General features: G+C 40.5%; 1 protein-coding gene across 2 annotated transcripts in view; it reads right to left on the bottom strand.

Moving 5' to 3' along the window:
• The window catches only part of CA10 (carbonic anhydrase 10 (inactive)), a 174,162-nt gene that overhangs the window by 40,922 nt on the left and 112,852 nt on the right, over nucleotides 1-20,388 (bottom strand). The gene's annotated exons all lie outside the window — the stretch shown is intronic.

Raw genomic sequence — 20,388 nt, 5'->3', positions numbered from 1 at the left:
CCCAAGTAGAAGAGAGCACTCTCACGGGCTTCAATCTTAATTATGGAACACTTCAACTTTGGTAGGCTTTAATTAATTTATTAACATATTCCTGATGTAGTTATTTTCTATTTAATCTCATTACTTTTAATTCTTGCTTCACAGAGCTTTGTGCACACAATTCTCCAGCAGCATTTTCCTCTCTCTTTATCTGGATGCAAGACATCCACACGGGCATAGGCTGCTGAGAAATTCCCTACCTCATTTCTCAGTAAAATCTGGATATCCTATGGTAGCTCTGTATAACTTGGACCTGTGACCACAAAAAAGGTCCCAATTCTGCTCTTAGGAAGGTGGAACATAAGAAAATCAGTAAAAATGCACACTCAAGAAACACAATCTCTTTGCTGCACATTTATCTTGAAATACTACAGACTTTGTGACCATTTGGAAAAACCTCACAATAATTTAAAAAACCCAGCAAAATCCCTAAACCAAACCAAAAAAGCCACATAAAAACCAGTCCAGAAACAATTTTTCCCCCCAGTGGTGCTCTTTAACCCAGCATCTGTGGAAATATTTTTGTTTGGTCCCAGCTGAGTATCTTGTTCCCTTCCTCTTTTCTTCCACAAATAGTCCTGAACAAAATACTTTTCAGAACTTCCTTGGTGGCCTGCATCTTTACATGACAGCCTCTGTTAGAGTAGCCTTCAAAACCCTGAGCAGAAGAGGAATCCTGTTTCAGGAGAGATGGAGCCAGCTCTTGAAATGCTCTTTATTGCACAGATGTGGTTCCAGCAGCTGGGGGTCGTGGGTGAGCCCAGAGCTGCTGGCTATGGGCAAGCCCTGTGTCCTGAAGCCCCTTTTTATTCATGTTACAAAGCCTTAGATCTCTTTCTCTGCTGTGCATCTTGTTACATAACACCCAATCAGCACCACACACAATTACCTTTTACATTTACATATAACCTATCCAAACTGCTGAAATTACCATATGATGTTAGTGACCAGCCAATCATCCGAGTTAGTAGTTACATGTCAAACTTTGGGACTTGTTCTGCAGTGCAAATTTCCTCTAGCTTTGGTAAAAACCATTTTTCTGTCTGCCTATGCTTTTTTGCTTGGTAGAAAACAAGCCTGATTTGAAGACATCCTTTTGTCTGAAGGCCACTTTGGACTTTAGTCATAAAATTCCTTCCAACTCAACTACACCTTTGTTCTCTCAGCTGTTTAAGCAACAACTGTCCCTAAAAGCATCTTTTACATGTCAAAACCTGCCCTCATTCCTACAGAACCCTCTGTGTATCTGCAAAGCTGCTGTTAAATTCTCGTTCTGGAATGTGAGCAGGGAGTGCAGCAGGAATGGGATGGCTGCTTTGCCTCTCCATTCCATGCCACATCTGCAGTTCACTGCCACCTAAAAGGGGTGGCACAGGCCCTCTGCTCCCTGGGACCTTTACAAATAGTGAAATAGTACATTTCGGATTTATTTCAGTTAAAAGTGGGCTGAGGATTAGTTCCAAGAACGTTTTTAACCCGGTATCAGTCCCTGCCATTGGAGCAGCACTGAATGTAAGGGAGAAGGAAAATCAATTGTGTATGGCTGCCTGCTCTGGTGTCCTTGGATCTTATCTGCAATATTAGATGTTCCTTTCTTTAGGATGAAAATAGATACAGTCCAAAGAAGGCCTAGTGCCTTGGAGGGAAACAAATCACCAAGGTTTGAGTTGTGTTTTGAAGGAGTTATAGTGCCCTGGTTTTATGTGCTGCAATAACCAGTTTTTGATCATGTGCTGCCTGGCTTTCCCATCCTTTCCTCCTGGAGTCCCCTGCTCCAGCAGAGTAGGAGAGCAGCTCTGCAGGCTCTGGGAGGGGTGGGAATTGTGGATTTCCTCCTCTGTGAGCAGCACCTGAACCACTTTGCCATTATCTTTGGTTTGTGCCCCTCAGCAATGGCAGCAGTGCCATGGGGATCCCAAGGAACCTGTGATGTGCCACTGGATTTCTGCTCAACTCCTGTCCCTGAGCAGCTCCATGGGGGGACAGGTGCTCCACGAAACATTAAAGCACTAACATTAATATTAAATTGGTCATAGCATCCCCCATCAATGGATCTCAAGGTGAAAAAATGCAAAAATAAGTGTGCAGTTTTTTATTTGTCTCACTGGGAAACATCAACATCTTTGCCAGGTTGGTTCATTTTCCTCCTGACAGTTAGGAAGAATTGTCCTATGGAAAATTCCACCCTCTGACTAACATAATCTGAACGTGAGTTTCTATGTGCAGTGATAAACTGAATTGTTCTCCTGAGTCCCTCAAGCAAGTTCCTTTTATTTAATGGGGTGATTTTGGTGGCTGTTCACAGTATCTATATCCTGTGACATAAAGTTTTGTCCTCCCTGATTTAAAATGACTGGACTGTAGCAAGTGCCCTCACCTCCCTTGTGCAAAGCAGAGGCTGCTTCAGGGTTTGAAAGCAGAGTTTACACAGGATTCAGGTCAGTGCTCTGAAATCTGACTTTAGGGGCAGTGAGGAGGCACTGCACCAAACCAGAATTTCAAAGGTAACCAGAGCACCCGACTTTGCTCTCTGCAGCAGAATTACATTCCTTTATTTCACAGCAGTGGCTACTACATGAGAACATTCATTCTCTTAATATTGTGCTTATGGTATCCAGTTAGTTTCAGTGGTTTTATGGTGTTGATTCCTCTGGCTGCTGCTAGAGGGGGCCCAAGCTGGAAAATAAAATGGTTTTATAGAGTTGTTATTCTAAGTTATTTAACAGTTCTTTAAAGAAGTGTTTTGAAGCCTTCTCTTAAAGAGGAGACTGCCATATTCAAATAGGAGACAGCTGTTCTATCAATTTTCCAAACTTTTGAGATCTTTATCCTGAGTTATTTTCTGTGTGTATGGAGATACATGTACAAAAAAGAACTTTCAACATTGTATTTAAGAAATTATTTTCTACAGATGATGTAATTTAGGTGTTTTCAATAAATATTTGTACATTTGAAGAGTTATTTTATCTAATACCTTCTTCCTGCCTTTGTGCCTAATCACTGTATGCAACATCATGTAAAGAAATTTTGGAAACACTTTATTTTTGAAAGTAATTTTAGGGGAAATTCCCTGTTTCCTGCATGCTTTCCTGGCTGCCAGCAGAGAGCAGCGTCCACCCATCCCACACAGCCTTTACCTGTATCCCACAGGGATTGCCACAGCCAGGAAGAAAAGGAAAATTCATCTGGTTTCTGTGGCACGGCTGTGATCCACAGCTTTAATTCCGGAGTGGTGGATTCAGCTGTGGGACAGAACTGTGGGATCTGTTCCATGGCTCAAGAAGGGTTTGGGGCATTCAGGCTCTGCAGGTTTCTTGGTCATCAGATAAAACATCCAGAGTGGCTTTTCTGGCAAGGCTTCAATGGACCTGATGTTGTGTTTATGAGAATAAAAGATGTGGAGAGAAGGGAAATAAAGATAAGAAACCACCACTTACTGGGAGGGAGCTGCAATTTAATTGCAGGGCTTTGAAGAACAACAGTCACCATCACCAATATTTGATTAAAAAAGGCCCGTGTGAAAAATGTAAAATGTAAGAGAGAAGTGTAAAGATTAACATAATCTTTTCATCTTCTCAGTTGAAAAGTTTTAAAAAGGAGATGATGTTAATGAGCCCAATTAACCCATTTACCTGCCTAATGTAATGTGCCATCCACCAGCATATGGCATGACACACTTTTTTCTGCTTTTAAAGCACCATTTTCAGTAGGAACTTTTCCCATTCACTCCTCTGCATTTTTGCCTGTTTACTTCCCATAAGTGACTGTAAAAAATACGGAGTTAACCTCATAAATTAAATATTCAGGCTTACTGGCTAATGAGCACAATATGTCAAATTTCAGTGATCAAAATAATGTGCTTCAATAATGTATACTCCATTCTGTAACAAAATATAATTTTAATAGAGGACCCGCAGGGTCATGGTTAGTCTTGAGATAATTATATGCCATAGGATGTGAAGGAATGAAATTGCTCCAAGGATGCTGGTAACACCCCACAGAGCCCATGTGCCACATGCTGCCTTTTAGGGATAATAAAGTGCTTCACTGTGCTTCCACTCCTCCATTAATGCAATGATTTCTGCTTGTTAGCAACTATGAAGCCTAAAGCAGATGCAGCCAAATTTATGGTGTCTTGCATTAATAATTGCTGGGCATGCTGACACAAGCTTTGCAGTGATATCATGCTCTCCTTAATAGAAAATATTCCATTGTGAGTACAAAAAAAAAAGGTATTTTGGGGCATTCTAAGCCAGGCTTTCAGTGACTGCAGAACTCAGCTGTTCACAATCCTGTGTCCAGAGCCACTTTTTTTACCACTGATGACAACTCTCATCCTGTGCTGTGACTGTCACAAGCACTGTATAGAGGGAAAAATTACATTTGCATGCTCCTCTTAGTTTATTAACCTTAGTTTAGAAAAAGGCTAAGTAAAAAAGAAATCAAAGGAATAACTGGGTTCTGGAGAACTTCTTACCCAAATGTAGTCTTGCAGTCTATAAAGAGATTTTAGTTTGGTTTTGTTTGAAGAATCTGCATCAAAAGTTGTATTAAGGGTAATTTTTGTCTCTGCTAAAGGGATGTCAAAAGAGCTGCCTTTTCAAAATCTGAAGGTTTACATAAATATTTAAAAGGTTGCAAATGGCAGAGAAGCCAACAAATTTGTGAGAAATCCAGATCAATGAAAAATTGCTCTTTCCATTTCTAATGTGGGTTCAAAAGGTAAAATTGAGTTAAAATCCAGGAGCCCAGGGTTCCTTTTTAGTGATTTACACCGAGCTGCACTGACTTTTGGAGCTGCCTCATTTCAGAGCTCTCCTTTCAGAGAGGTCTTGGCTTGAAAAGCCAGAGGTTTTCCAAAGGAATCAGATCAGACAGAAATTTATAGGATGTATATTGAAATTAGTGTGTTTCAATTTCCTTATGTTTACCATCTAGCAAGACAGACTTTGATATTTGATGCTTAAATCTCATTTGATCAAGTGCATATTAATAAATGTGCTCCAACTTTTTAAGATCTTGATTTTGCCTCTGCATTTTCTTCAGTACTTTCACTGCTAACACCACCTCTCCTGCTGAGAGGATGAGCCAGTTGATTGATTTAAATTCTCTTTTAAACTGTTGGTGCATCTTCTACTTTAGTATTTGTGGACAGCATTAGTAAAAAGTCTGTGCTAAATAATTTGAGAAGTATCTTTCATTTTAAGTAATTAACACTGTAGTGTTGTGTAGGTTATTAATGACTCACTGCTTTATTTACCTGCATGTCTGGATCTTTACATGCACATATCTCTATATATATACATCTACAGAAGTGAAATATTTTATTTTTTACTAACTTTGTTAATAGAAAGGAGGAGAAAAATTTCCTCTCACACAGGCTGAGATTAATAAAAAATGTTTCTTGGTTTTTGTGCATGCAGAGCAGCAGATCTGGGTGCCTGAGAATCACAGAGCTTCCTGCCCAGGGTAGAGGATGAGCCCTTAAAGCTCATCTGCTTTACACCACAGCCAAAACACAGCCTTATTAAGGTTAATGATTCAATTTTACAGGAGCTAGAAAACACCACGTTGGAGTTATTTATTTCTCTAGTTCCTTTGCTGCCAGGAGGCCTATTAAGTTTTCATAAACTCTCTAAAATAATGAAGGGATTGCTGCTGTCTTTTGTGACCCTGTGCCCACTCCAGCCATGCCATTCCATGAACTGGTCCTAAATAAACTGCAGTGCCTGAGCTGTGGTGTGGCCAGAGAAATGTGGGGATGCTCTACTGAAATTGTAAGTTAGTGGAAATATAGAATTTATAAACTCAGCTTTTTAGCCATCAAAGAGACAATAGTTTAATCAGCTTTTTTAGAAAGTTTCTGAGAGCAGTGTTATTCACAATATTCACTGCTTCTCAAATCAGTGCTGAGGAAAAAATGCATAATTATTGCAATATCATTTCCCGAGCCCTGCATCTCTGGAGGTAAACCAGTATTTAGAAGACTTGAAATTTGACCTCAATAAAATTCATTATGTGTCAAGGCAAATCCTTTGGCATGCAAAAATCATGAGTTATTCTGCCTAGTAGCATATTTCACTGGGATTTTTTTTTTAAAGCAGAATGAGATCTATTTTGTCCTGGCCTGCTTTTTCTGTTTCTTTAAAGAAGGTGAATAAATCAGCCTTTCCAGCTCCAAATATTACTGTTGCAGTTTAACAGAGGATTGCTTTACTGTTCTCATTTTGTCTGCTTCAAAAGCATCTGTGTACTTTTTATGTTGAAAAAACAGCAGAACTGCAGAAGAGGTAAAAAGAAAAGCAAGACAAACAACCAACCCCTATCCTGAACCTCTCTGCTTTTCCTGACACTTCCCTCTCTGCCCAAACTCTTCATTTTTTCCCCTGAAAATGCACAATGCAAGGTGGATACAAGAGTAGGAAAATTGGGTTACAGAATGAATTTGAGCTGCAGATTCACTTAGGAGCACTGCTCTGCTTAACTTGTCACGAGATTTTGTGTTAATTCTTTCCTCTTGTTTTTATGTTTGGTTTTTTTCTTTTTAAAGTTGTTTTTTTTTCCCCATTCCCTGCTGTGTTTATGGATTCCATGGCTATGGGGGAAGAGCCAGTTCTTTGTTCCACACACTGATCTCCTGTAAAGCTCCATGTATGCTGCAGTTGTATAAATCAGTGTATTTTTACAACTAACCAAAACCAAGGCTCTGGATACCAAGAAGAACATTTGCCCTCTTACATCATTCCCACACATGCCCTAATCCATGTAGAGTGAAAGACAATTTATCCTAAATAAATAGTGAGAAACTATTCTGAAAAATGTTATTAGAAAATAATTTTTTCTACTGTGCCAATTTGCTGCCAATTCCCCTCTGTTTTCTTGGTCACTTTGCTTACAAAGTACAGATTTATGTGTCTCTGCAAAAGAATCCCTAGGGAGAAGAGGAAGGAGCTATGGGATAAAGTTAGCTAGGAATCAGCATATGAAAATACTTTTCCAATAGAGATACAATTTAAACTAGAGAGAATCTCAGCTTTCCACACAGAAAAGCTAATTTTTAAGAAGTATTTTATCACCCATATTCTAAGAGTTTCAGGAATGTTTCATCTGTTGAAACTATTACCTTCCCAGGAACACTCAACAGTCCATATTCAGCCATGGATCCACAATCCTATTTATCAGTAATTGCTTTTCCTCCTGTTTTTTATACATTTTTTTTCCCTTCTTTTTGGCCAGCTGGGGCTGGATGCTCTCCAATGTGTGTGCAGGGATATTCCCCAGCTCTGGGTGTTTGCACAAGCATTCCTGTGCTCACAGACCTGTTTGGGATTCATTAAAGCTGAGGGGTTGAGGGGTGCTGAACACCTCAGTGAGAGTGTAAAGACAACTTTCCTCTCTCTGTCCCTAAGCAAGATGAGTTTGAGAGTTCCTTCCCACACTCAGGTTTGCTGCTCTTGCCTGCAGAAGAGGAAAACACTTTAAATGTGCTTATGTTCATACTAATTAAGACAGTGCTTAGGCTGAACTGCAGCTTTCAGAAATTAACTCCTGCAGATCAGAATGAATACTGCTTGCCAGAGTCCAATGAAAATTTCAGCACACTTGGTATTTTTAATGGCTTTAAATGCACAGATTTCACTGCCCCTGAGCCACTGGAATCTGTGGGCAGTACCAGGTTTTGGTATGTAATTGGTGACTTAATATAGGCTAAAATAAAGATAGGAAATGCTCCCAGCCATTCACTTAGAGAAAAATATCCACTCCCTGATTTAATTTAAAGATTTGTAAGTCTAATAGGTCTTATGTCTTATTACTTCCATACCAACTATTACTAAAGCCTAGATGATGCCTAATAAACAAGTCCTTTGATCATCTTTAAAATGACAAACCTATTGATGAATTCAATTTTCTCCAACAAGATATTGCTGTATTGATTTTAGCACTCTGTTTTTAATAAACAGAGAGTGTCCAGAACTGTTTGCTATGACAGTCTTGAAAGTAGGGCACGAACAGACTTGGCAAAGGGCTGAATTTCTAAGGGAAGTTTTTGCTGGAGCTCTAATCCATTATCCCTGCATTGTTGACATTCATTTGCAATGGGAATGCTGGGCCAAAGTGCCCAATATTTCCAGGTGACATTCTGGCTCACAGAGGAAAGGTGGTGGGAACCCAGGGCCAACATTGGAACATTAAAAAAGCTGCCTCTAACTGCAAAATTATTTCTCATCAGTGTTGGAATTGACTTTTCTCTGAGTATATGAAAGCTCTGCACATGTTCAGGAGTGTCAGGGTGTCCAGTCTCTGCCTCACACAGCTGAGGGGTCCTGGCTTTCTCTGGGCACAAGTTTCATGTGATGATGGCACAGCTGTTAAAAACCAACAAATAAAATGGATACAACAGAAAATTCTTGTACACCTCAGACTATAACAAAGTTCATGTTGGAGCAAACATCCTAAAATGTGCCAGTTAGAATATCAAAAAGACTTTTCTGTTTCAAAGTTCCACCTCAAGAGTGAGTGCAGCTTGTGTATTAAAAATGTGGGTTTGTATATATGTGGATCCACGTGGGGACTCAAAGCATCTATATAATTATCCAAATACACAGGTGGCTATTGGCATGTCAAGTCAGAGATATGTCTTCAGGGTATAATTCCAGCTCTTTTAAAAGAGTTTGGTTTTTGTTTGTTTTTTTTGTGTGTTTATTTGCTTTTTGGTTTTTTAAAATTTTTTTTCCTGGTTTTTTTTGTTTTTTTTTTTTTTTTTTTTCTGGCTTTTTTTCTGTTTTCCATTCCAGCTTATGCTTTCATAGCATAAAAAACTCCCAGCTTGAAACATAAATATATAGAGGCTAGAGCAGCTCAGAAGCACCAAGGGATTACTGAATAAAATGTGATACACACAAGCTGTAATTGACAACTTAGTAATAGGTATTGAGTGAAAACCTGAATAGAAATATTATGGCCAAATCACCTTTAAGGGATTTCAGATGGGTTTAAATACTGTTTCTTGTTGTCTTTTTCATTTATATATAAAAAAAAAAGAGTTGATACTCCTAAATCCCTGCCTTTCATGGTATGTCCTGCCTCACAAAAGCAAAGCAAAGTCAAACCAGCAACCTCTAAGATAAAATATACATCCATTAGGCTATTAGGAAAATGTGAATCCCAATGTTTTTATGTGTAATTGTGCAAAGGATTTTTCCTCCATCTTCCAGTGAATTGGTTAGTTGGATCTCTTATTTTACTGTCCTATACATAGGGGATAATCATAATTTTAAATCTGTTTTTTGTGTAGTGCCTGTCCCTGTGTTCCTCACAAGTTAAACACATGCAGGGAGGTCTCAGGTGTTTCCTGCTCTTCTGGGTAAACTCATTGTCTGTTGTGTGTCTGTTCTTGGTGTTTGCAGAAGAACTGAATACTTTCTGCAAGCCTGAAACTCACCTAAGTCCTGACAGAAGTGTGCAGCACAAGGAAGTGTGTGATCTACCCAACAGAAATGCTCAGTGAACACCCAGCCCTTCACTTCCACAGCACAGTGCTGCATCCCAGCCACCTGAACACATTTTTCTCCACACCAAGGCAGTGGGACAGATTATAAATTCTTATCTAAATGTGGATCTGGAAGTGCTGCAAGAGCATCTGAGGCAGGAACAATTTAAAACACATTGTCAGCACTGACCTACCTTCATTCCCGAGTTTGAAAGGATGAACATTCTGTTCTGTGGTTACAGCCTGGAACTCTCCTATTGGAAGTGTCAGAAGCAGGATCAGGTGGTAGTTGCCCAGATAGTTGTTAAATTTGACTAACTCCTAATTTAAAAAACCCTCTATCTCAATGGAAAATTCCTGCTTAGCATAGGGAAGTTTAGAAGCTTCTTTAGAAAGCATGGGAAAAAAGCCAATTATGGTTCTTCTTTAGGATCCTGAAATTCTTCTGCTACAGAATTTGATAGGGACAGAATTTCTAATATATCAAATGTCCCAAACTGGGACACTTCAGATTCTGCTCCAGGATAAGGATGCTTGGTGCCTGCCCTTCTTGCATCTCTATTTGTTAGGGTCGTAGAAGAGGCCTCTCTGCATATTTTATGTATTCATAAAATAAATTATTAGACATTTTATGAGTTGCTAGTAAGGAAAAAAAAAAGCCCCACCTATTGATTTATACAATAGGTTCTCCAAACATCTGCAGAATTATTTATTCTTACTCCTGGAAACAAAATATTCACTTGGTACCCTCCTGCCCCCTATCCCAGAACTGCTATTTGTAAGTCTAATTCTGGAATAAATGCACAAAAAAAATAATGCATAAAAGCCCCAGCTGTGGCAAAGAGAACAAACCCTTGTGAAACACAGAACAGAGCACGGATTAAAATCCTGGATGACTTCACATACTTTTAATGAATATTTTAGCTGAATATATCAGCCCACAGAGAATAATCCTGGGCATTCCAGCACAAGGCTGCAGTAAGAGCTAACCTACCAACATGCTGCTTCCAGCAATTCAGAGACCTAAGACTTAATCTACATCATCTAGAAAGCATGTGTGCAGAAAATGAGTAATGCCAGATCTTACTATAAAAAAGAAGATTAAGGCTGAAAAAGGATTAGAAATTAATTAAGGAGCTTCTTCATGTTTCCTGATATCTTTCTGATCTGTGACCAGCCTATCTTCAGGGTCTCTGCTACTGATGCAGATGTCAGTGATAGTTCAAATCACAAACACTACAAAGGATTATCATTAAGCTTTAGGAAGAGCTGCAGCTCGGAGGTTTGGGGTTTATTTTCCAGTTCCACACTTGCAGATGTGTTGCAGGGATCAGGGGAAGAGCTGGGGGCTGGAAGCTCAGCTCTGCAGGCTCACAGCTCCAGGAGCAGCAGCTCTTTGGTGGTGGCAGAGGTGAGATGATGCCAGCAGGGAGCTGATCCAGCCCCTGGCAGAGGAGCAGCAGAGCCCTGACCCAGCCCCAGCCAGACAAAGGGACCAAGAGAACAACAGGGAGCTCTGAGCTCCCCTCTGATCCCCTCTGCCCTCCAAGGACAGGCAAAATAATCCTGGGCTGGTTCTGTAGGTGATGGTATAGACACAGCAAACAGCAACAAAAACAAGCTAGACACTGATGAGAAAAGTTACATCTTAGGAATTTCAATTCAAGCTTTGCAGTGAGCTCTCTGAAAGTTTTAAACTGCATGTACTCCACTGACAGGTTAAGAGTATGCATCAGGGAAGAATTAATTCTGATTGATATTAATTAATTCTAGTAATATTAATCAATTTTTAATTACAGTATTTACTATGCAGACAGTTTCTTACTTATGACACGACATATTTCCATTTTCTGGAACCTGATTATACTCTTAAGATTCAACCTTCACCCCATTTGGACATAGTGATTATTATTTTGTTTGGAAGTCCCACCTTAATTTCCACAATATGGAATTAACATGACTGTAAGAGATATTCTATAAATAGGGCCCTCAAGCTTGTTCCAGTGGAAATCGAATGTATTTTCTCACCTTTATGAATACAGAGCAGGTTCTGAAGTGAAGAGGGTATCATGTGCACTGACAGCATTTATGAAAGCAAGTGACAATAAAAGAGCAGTAAACAATTTTTAGAGGAAGATTAGACAGTTTGGTTTCAAATGAAAACTCTAGAAGTGAGCAGGGAGGAGCCGGCTTGTCAAGCAAAAAAGATTTTTCCTGATTGTTTGTATTCCAGTACAAACAAACACCGCCCCTGAAGCCCCTCCTAAACTCATGATACTGATAAATCAGACAAAAAAGAATCCCTGAATATTAAACATTTGCTTCAAAAAACATTAATGGTATCTGAAAATTACTCCTATTACTATGAGATGCAACATGATTCAACATGAATTGAGACAAAAATCGAAGTGTTGACTTCTTTGTACAAAATGTTGTTACAAGAGTAATTCCACAGAGCTCTAATGTGGAATCACAGAGCTCATCCCTGTGGGATTTGCTGCATTCCCTCTTCCAGAATAAATTCACAGGTGGAGCCTCTCCATTCCTGCAAACATCTCAGGGCTTGGTTAAGTTTCCATTTTCAGCTGCAGGTCCCCACATTTCCACACTGCAGAGTTGAAAATTTCTTCTATTTTAACTCTTGTGGTGCAGTGTTTTGGGGAGATAAAGGAGCACACTTTTGCATCCCCACTGTCACATCCCTCAGATCCCAAAGGCCTCTGTCCCTTCTTCCCTGTGCTTGGCTCCCTGTCACCAAGGTGGGCAGGATGTCACCAAGGTGGTCAGGATGTCACCAAGATGGGCAGGATGTCTCCAGCTCAGCCTTGGTGCTGAATCCTTGGTGTTTTCATCAGGTGCTGGTCCCAAACCAGCTCTGCTTGCACTGAAACACATTCCAGGGAAACAAAATGGGATCAACAGCGAGCCTGTCCCCACTGCCTGATGCTCCCAGCCAGAAAAGCTGGAGCTGCTGCTGGCAGAGACAGCCCTGGAGCCACAGACAACGTGATCCCACTGGCAGGTAATTGGCTAAATCTGTTTAGCTGGAGAGCTCAACCTAGAAAGTTGTTTTAAAATGGTCTTTGCTGAAGCCTGTGCAGCTGTGGGTTCACACTGTGTCTGACAGGCAAGGGGGCTGATTTCAAACTGCTGTCAAAGGATGCTATTTTTGCCAAGAGCCCCAGTGTCTGAGGTCTCTGCAATCCCTGCAATCTGGTGCATTGATAACTAGGGAATTGCCTCTTTATTGTTCTCAAGCAAAAACCTATTTACAGCAAAACCTGTCACTTCACAGAATCCACAGACTTCTAAAGAGTAAAACTTCTGCTTACTGCTAAAAAATATAGTGGAAAGTATGACATCAGGGAATATTTAACAATACCTGCAAAATACAGGATTCAGATCTGTGCCATATTTAAATTAATATGATTTTTTAATGATTGGAAATACAGCTAGCAGCTGTTCCTCTCTTCTAACATTAAATTAGTAACTATTGTGTGGCATGTGTGTACAAATATTTATTTATCATTAGCTTTATGAGTCTCTTCCTCTTTTTGACCACTACAGCTAATCAGCTCCTCTAAGTATTCTAACAATTACGTGAAGATGCCATTTGGGAACCCTGAATTGTAAATTTTCTCTGTATGTGGAACATCCAACCTCCTGTTCTCACATATACATACAGATGACTGCATCGAAGTGTGTTATATTTCATGCAGTAAACCAGTTTCTAAGCATTACTATATAAACATCAGGTGAAATGTAACAAAGCCTAAACAGACCTCATTAAAATGTATTTATCAAATAACTTCTGTCAAGTGGAATGGATTCAAGGAATCCTCTTGCCATTTATTTATGTGAAGCCTGGTGCTCTTTTTATTGATGCCAATGGGGAATTGACTGATTCTCTTCTCATGGTGGATTTACTGCAGTATAAATTTATTGGCTTCAACAGAACTACTACTTCTGATTTACACTGCTGTGAGAGGAGAATCAAACCTGGAGTTTACAGCTGAGGATTTGTACCAGGTAAAGCTTTCAAAATGCACAGGGAAAGGCCCCTTGTGAAGATTAGTGGTCATTCTTTATGTATAGATCACTTGGTTTCCTGCTTTGAATGCTCAATCAATGACCATTTATAGCAGAGCACATACAAATCAGGCTTATGAGGTATTAAATCAGATTTAGGGAAAATTTTCAACTTGCCCTAAACAACCTGGCTGAAAAATGCAGGGTGTATTTATTTGTACAAGGCAAGTGGCCACTTACCCCTTGTTAGGACAGGCTCACATGAGCTGTGAATTTAGGCAAATGCATGGCAATTCAGTCCACACACCTGGAGTTTGATTTGAAATAAAACATTCCACGATGTCTAAATATTTTTTGTTCTTTTTGATTCAAAATTCCTTGGTATTTTTCTTTTTTTTTAATGAAACGTTTTCTGGCAGTACAGGAGATTTAGGGATTATTGGCAAATACAGAGTTTTGCAGATCTGTGCATCTACAATGAGCTAATTGACATGCAGGTTTTCCTGTAAAAAAAAAAACCCAGGTTTTGGACTCAAAGATCAGTTGCAATTAGTCTCTTTCTACTGAGGAAAGAGGCACCTCCCTACCCTGATTTCTTGTGAAATTTTCAGCTCTAAGCAAAGCTTAAGATCTTAGTTTTGATGGAAGGACTCTGCAGTGAGGCTGCAATGCCACCTTGTCACCCCAGAACACGAGCCCACACAGAGCTCCCAGCAGGGTCCCTTTCTCTGCCCCCTGATTGGGGACAGCTTTAAAATCTCTCCCTCTCCTCTCTCATAAGGATTCCCTTAACAGACTTATTAATTATTTGTTGAGCATTGGAGGAAACAAGGCACTATGATCAGCACTACTATTATGATAACTAGAATATCTAAACCTATTTTCCAAAACCTTTTTATTCATGATGTGAAATTCCATCCATCAAACAAACCATCTAACCTGAGCTATTCTGTGACTCCTATCATCTGCAGGTTGCCTGGCCTGTTTTCTCCTCCTGGATGTCCCTCTGGCAGCAGAGAAGACCATCCTTCTCTTCAAGGTCTGGCATGGCATGTGTCCCCACTGCCCAGCACCTTTTAGCAGCACAGCTAAAAATCTTCTTGCTGGCAAACACAGAGGCCAACCCAGTCTTGCCCTTGACTATTTCAGGAGGGTCTTGGCCACCAGACATCCTCCTCCCCCAGGCGTGGCCACCTCCCTGTTGTCTCCAGTACCCAGCCACCAGGGCTTCTGAGCAATTTAATGGGAAAAAATTCCACAAGAAGAACAAAAGGAAAGAAACCCAACCCCCAACATACTTGAATGCCAGAGCTGTGTATTTAAATTTTCAGGAAGAAGCACACATTTATAAGCAAGTTAAGATGCAAGAGAGCTTTTGGCTGTAGTTTAGGATGGGTAAATTTCCACAGCCAGATGCGTGAGCAGCACTGCACAGCTTCATCTCCAGAGTAATCAGTAATGAGCAGGGAGGCTGTACCAGGTAGGGGATTAATGAGAAACAGCTCAGTCAGGCATCATTTCATCAGAACACTTGGAAAACAACCCCACAGTTTGATTTCCCTTTGCCCAACACTCTGCCTTCTGCACCCTGCTAAATTTAGAGCTCTTGGAACACTTTTCTCTCTTTCAAATTTATTCTTTGTGTACTCCCACCGTTTTTGTGTTCTTCATATATAACATCCAAATGTGTGTGTGTGTCTGTATGTGAGAGACCTGGTTACTTCTAGATCAATTTACTTTAATTGCCTCAAGTCTTTATCTGGAAACTGTAAGAGTTTACATGGATTTACTTTTAATTGATAGGGAAACTAAACACAAGGTATTGTTTAAGAGGGGCTTTATCTATGGAACAAAGCTGATTTATGGTTACATAAACTGATTCAAACTGCACTGTAGACAGGACCCTTGAATTTGGAGCTCTGTAAGCATCAGTGGGAGCTGGGGGAGCTTCAAACCACGTTTTTTGTACTCAAATGATGACAGCATAGGCACATATCATTTATTTCACCAAGGGAGATTTTAGGAGGCCTAATCACTCAGAAAATGCAGACCCCAGTCCTCAGCTCTCCTGAATAAAGCAAACCTTTCCTGAGCTCTGAGGATGGCTGAAGATTCCCCCCAGATGACCACAAACCTTTCAAAAGCTGGCAGCTCACACGTGCTGCTCTCCGAGGCAGAAATTTGTGCTCACATCCCCCCGTGCTTCTTCCCTTCTCGTTCCCTTACCCAGGCTGTGTTTTGAAGTGCCAGCAATATGCACAAGGCAGCTCTCCCTGCATCAATAGAGTCAGTGCTGCTGGGCTGTCTTTTCAAGTGCTGGGAGACAACAGAACAGCAGCTCTGTCTTGCCTTGTTCCAGGCAGCTGAACAGAGGAATCCAGCTAAAAATGGAGAGTGAAAAAAATCAGGATATTACAGCCAGTGAGTGGCATTAGTCACCCAGCACAGCAGAGGCTGCCTGCTCAGAGACCTTGAGGAAACTGCCTCTGTACCTGAACACTCACACGGTGTCAGGAGCCACAACACAAGCCAGAGTGTCCTCAAGCATATTAATGACTAAAGGGGACATGCTCAGCGTGTGAAAGAATTCCCTCCAGCCAGGCTGGGGGAAGAATTCACTAATGATCTGAGCAGTTGCAATTCCATGATTTTGCTAAGGTTCATATGGTTAAAATGTTGAATAAACATATGCTCAAAGCAGCCAAGTAGGAACGTGTGTAATAGCTGTGGTGGGGGCAGAGCTGAAGGGTTTTAAGAAAACACAATTTGCTCACACAGTGAAGAGAAGAAGCCTTTATGATCACCCTGTACTCCAAAGTGCAGCTTTTGGGCACATGCCCAAGGGAGCCTGAGCTGTTGAGGCCCAGCTCCCAGCAGGGAAAAGAGGTGGGAGGTGGCTCCTCTTTTGTTTCTGGAGGAATATTTCCCTTCCTGCTGTCTCCAGACTCTGGGGAAGATCCTGCTAACCTGCACTGGGCTGGCAGTGACACACAAGGATATCAGTCACAACAAGGACTTTATCACTTCCTTTACCCCCTCTAAAATATTGTGGAAGAAAAGACATTTGGTAGATTATTTACAACTGAAATGAATCTAATGCTTTTGGATTATTTACTACTGAAATGAATTTCTAATGCTCGTACAGAACTTGTAAAGAATGGTCAGGTACACCTGACAGTTTATAAAGATATCATTTTTTGCTTATGCATTCCCTTGGCAACAAACTATAATAATCTAGAAAATACTAAGGAAGTATCTAAGCAACAGAAGAGAACTTGAAAACATTTACTATATGACTAACTGCATCACAGTAATTGAATTTCCCTAAATCAAGAGGAAGAATTAAATTAATGGAGCAATAGTTTGACAAGTTTGGCTGCAGTTAATAGACATAAGCAAAATCATTACTTAAGCATATTGTTAATTATGTTTGAATCAAGACTAAATTGAGTGATAGCTGTTAATTAGGCCTGTGAGCACAAGAAAAAAGGCAATACCATTCCAGCAGGCTATAAATACATGTGCTTGCACGATGCTGGACGGGTGGGTGAGGGAACAGCACAGTACGTGGGTGTGAGCCTGGGAGCAGGTGCCTCGCCTGCTTGGTTCCAGGTCAAAGTTATTTTATTTAATTCAGATGAATGAACAGAGGCTCAGGTTCTGCTGTCAGTTCACTGTGGGCCACTGATTTCCCCATTTTTCAATTAAACTTGCCAGTGAGAAAACCCAGAGAAGATTCATGGTCCTGATGAAGTGCAATCCTCACACACTTTCAGAGAGCCAAGGATCTCAGTGGGACGAGGGCTGGGTCATGAGGGGGTAGAATCTGTCAATACCTTGGACCATTACAACTTTTGCATCCCACAAACTGCAGTAAAAAGCCATGTAGGTGTTCTGATGGCTTTAAAGTCTTGATAAAGGAAAATACTTGGTTCTGAAGCAGATCAAATAGGATTCATTGTCTTTGTATCCCTCTAAGTCACTCGTGTCCACATCCAGATGTGTCCATGAACAGGCCAGGAAATGAAAGGTGAATTTAGATTAAATGATTTGGTGAACCAAGCTGAACCATTCTTCTGTGTCCAGATTTCTCTCAATTCAGCAGCTCAGCTAAAAGGACAGAACTTGTGAATGGGGCTCTCTGGGACATGAGAGTGACCAGGCAGGTGAGCTGACCTCAACCTGATGTCACCATCACAGCAATGGGAACAGGACAGCTCTGTGAAAAAGGTCTTAATTTTGCATTTAAATTGTTAAAATTTCAGCCTGGGCTGGCTTGTGGTCAGTGTAACAGTAAATCAGAAAGTTACTCACTTCTGTGCCTTCCTATGTCCTTTTACCAAATCCAGCTCAGTGGAATCTCCCTCACTGTAAGGGACCAGAATCTTCCCATTGCCAATTACAAAAATGCCCTCTGAGGTGCCCTGGCCAACATTTCTCCAGTAAGTTACACCTGAGAAATCTGAGGTACAGCTTGACTGAAAAAAATAAAACCAGCTTAAATACACAGATGGGCTGGTATCAGCCTTGGCAATGCATGGTAAAAACTTTACTCATGGTAAAAACTGTCTCCTCTGATAGAGTTCATGCAGCCAAACCACAGCATTAGACCTAAAACCCAAACCCTTCACCTTAATGAAGCTCCCTGCCTGTGCAAGAGAAGGCAGGGTGCAAATTAAATCTCCTGGGCAAGCTCCTTCCCATGACCCACAACAGGAGACAGGATTAGCAGCATAACTTTAAAAGCACGAAAATTTAGTTACTGTAAGGCAGTGCCTGGATTTATTTCTGAAGTTTCAGGTTCCTGAGACTCTGCTATCAGAGCTGCCACACTCCAGCAACACATAAAAACCGGACCAAGGGGGAAAAAGGGAAGCTGTGGAAAGCACTGGCTTCACATTAAGGAATAATTTGTTTTCCAAACACGCAAACAATTTTAGATAAATGGAATCCAAAGCACTTGTACAAGTGTTTGAAGCAGATATTTAATCAATTCTGCAGTATATCTTCTGCACTACATAATTAAACAAAGAGAGCCAGAAGCCTCATATCATCAGACATACTGATGGAAATGACCCAAATGAAACTATGACAGAGCTTTTTTTGGGTGTGTGGACAGACCAAATGGGTAAATGGGCACTCATAACCATTTGGATCTTGTACAAGAAAGCTCAGAAATTTCAGGTCCCACTAGTCAATGGGACATTAAAATTCTTAAACTTTCTAAAAACTCGGTCTCCAGTCTAAGGTAGAAGAGATCTTCCATGATACAATAATAAAGATATTAATCATGCACAAAGTAGTGCCAAACAGCAGTTACTGTAGGAAAGAAAATGTTGAAAGGCATCTAAATTTCTCACACATTGCAGTGCCTGAATGCACTTCTTTACCTTCTTCTGATAGGAAGTATTTCTAACGTCTGCAATTTACTTCTGACTATTTTTGCTGCTTCCCATTACACGGGCAGTAGAAAATTAAAGGTTATCATTAAATTACACAAGTTACAATTTAAAAGAAATGTCAGTCAGTATTAAAGCAGTTTAAAAACTGAACAGATGTTGATAGCTAAATTATTATATAGGAAGTCTGTCTGTGGAGAAAAGACAGTTTCCTCCTCCCTGGTGTCACCAGGCACTTGCTCCCTTTCAGTTGTGACTTCTCTCCTCTGTTTCATTCCTGACCTTTCTTTGTGAAGTGCTCATTGGAGGTGAGGTTTGAATTTATCCTCCCACTGCTTCTGAATCATCTGAGACCCAGACACCTTCCTGGTCACCAACCTGACAGCCATGGGCAGGTTTGGTGTGCACTTGGCTTTTCACTGCAAACACTGGCAGCCTGGAACTCCTCAGAAAGTCAGGAAAGGTGAGCGGATTGGAGATGACCCTGTCAGAAAAAACGAGTGAATTGGAGATGTCCCCCTCAAGATATTCCAGGGGACAGAGTTCAGATGCTGGGATGTTCTTGGCTCTGTTCAGACGGCCCCAGAGCAGGTTCAAGGTCCTGTTTATGTCACCTCCAGGACAGGGATGTCTCGAGACACCCCATGAGGGCTGTGTTTGCAGCAGTGTTTTGAACCCAGGAACTCAACCTGAGAACAGCAGAAGCTGCTGGGGTTTCAAAAAGAGTGATTTCCAAGCCACCTACTACTGCTGCTTTAAAAATCTGACTGAAAAAGCCAAATGCATCCAAAATATCTGCTGTTATCTGTTAAGATATGATTGATAATAAACATCAGACATTCAAAGGACTCACCTACACATTACTATAAGGAAAACAAGATACATATAAGCAGCTATCATTGTTTCTTTTCATTTTTTGGCCAATCCAAATTATTCCAGACTCCCAAGAAACACATTGAAATAATGAGTGGCTCAAGAATTATATGGAGGGATTATTTTTTAACTGACTTTCACTGTTTCTGTGTCATATTTCCGTATTTTTCTTACATCTCCATTGGGAACAAGCACTTTTTCTATAACAGAGAAGGCTTCCTTTTGTGTAAATCCACTTCTTAGACCAAACTGGAGGACTTGGAGCAATTACAGGAACTGGGAAGCTGTGTTATCATCACACTGGAAATCAGGCTTGTACACGGAGGCAGTGGTAAAAAATAACAGAATTCCTATTTTTACTCCAGATATTATTAGGAAAACTTCTCCATAAAAGCAGGCTTAACTTTAAATTAAAAATCTGAGAAAGGATGTGAATAATCCCCTGCATTTAAAGCACAACTTCCATAATTATAATTGGTATTCAACCCCAAGCACAGATCTCTCTTTTCCCAAAAGCCAACCAAGCTCAGCACAACTGAATTAAATACCCATGAGAAG

Source organism: Sturnus vulgaris, chromosome 20 (assembly GCF_052056855.1).
Source record: "Sturnus vulgaris isolate bStuVul1 chromosome 20, bStuVul1.hap1, whole genome shotgun sequence".
NCBI lineage: Eukaryota > Metazoa > Chordata > Aves > Passeriformes > Sturnidae > Sturnus > Sturnus vulgaris.
Note: the sequence above shows the minus strand (reverse complement) of the source record. Positions and strands in the feature narration are given on the sequence as shown.